Source organism: Cervus canadensis, chromosome X (assembly GCF_019320065.1).
Source record: "Cervus canadensis isolate Bull #8, Minnesota chromosome X, ASM1932006v1, whole genome shotgun sequence".
Classification (NCBI taxonomy): domain Eukaryota; kingdom Metazoa; phylum Chordata; class Mammalia; order Artiodactyla; family Cervidae; genus Cervus; species Cervus canadensis.
In genome coordinates this window covers 40,731,171-40,732,138 of record NC_057419.1, presented here as the reverse complement: position 1 = coordinate 40,732,138, position 968 = coordinate 40,731,171, and the positions used below count along the sequence as shown (strand labels likewise).

At 33.6% G+C, this 968-nt stretch overlaps 1 non-coding gene across 1 annotated transcript; it reads right to left on the bottom strand.

Moving 5' to 3' along the window:
- Positions 1 to 345: 345 nt before the first annotated feature.
- LOC122436223 lies at positions 346 to 450 on the bottom strand. Its single transcript, XR_006267976.1, has one exon. It is a non-coding gene; the product is annotated as a small nucleolar RNA U13 (small nucleolar RNA).
- Between the last annotated feature and the right edge of the window lie 518 nt (positions 451 to 968).

Sequence of the window (968 nt, the reverse complement as noted above, 5' to 3'; positions counted from 1 at the left end):
TGATTGTGCCCCTCCTACTGTCTTGCTGTGGCTTTTTCTTTGTCTTTGGATGTGGGGTATCTTTTTTTGGTGGGTTCCAGCATTCTCTTGTCAATTGTTGTTCAACAGCTAGTTGCAATTTTGATGCTTTCACAGGAGGAGATGAGAGCACGTCCTTCTACTCTGCCATCTCGAACTGGAACTTGAGACTGTCTTATTTAATTCTCAAATTTCTATGAAGATAGTATTAGCATCTCTATTATACAGAGGAGGAATATAAATTTAACCAATTTAAGTACTTTGTTCAAAGCCATTGCTACCCAAAAATAATAGAATTCAAATCCCGGTTTTCTTTTTTTTTTCTCACGTCAGACAGGTAATGTGCCGATGTCATAACAAGGTTTAGAGGGAGGCACATGTCACGCAGCAGCGTGAACACCCAATCATCATGCTCATGAACTACAAAAGGATCTAAACCCCGGTTTTCTTAAGAAACAGTCATTCTTCTTTACTGTTGTCAAGAGAGTAAATTGATACAATTGTTTTTGAGAGCAATTTGGCAAAACATTTTAAAATGTGTACATCTATGATCTAGCAGTTTCACACCTAGTAATTTGCCCAACACAAATACTATGTCTTTGACCAAATTTTATGTAATAATATGTTTATTGTAAATTCATTATAATAAAACAGTTCAGACAAATAAATCATCATCAATACAATGGATTGTATACCCATACAATGGAATACTATATAACCATTAAAAAGGATGTGATAGATTCTTGATGATAGAGAAAATGCTCAATACATATGAAACAAAAAGTCAATTAGCAGGATGATATGTACAGTATTGATTGTATTTGTGAGGGAAAATAAGAAAAGCATATATGTCTAGAAAATTACTAGAATGAAAGAAAATATTACTTATATGTGAGAAATGGGAATAAGAGGTGAATACTTTCATTTTTCACTTTATGCTTCTCTGTGCA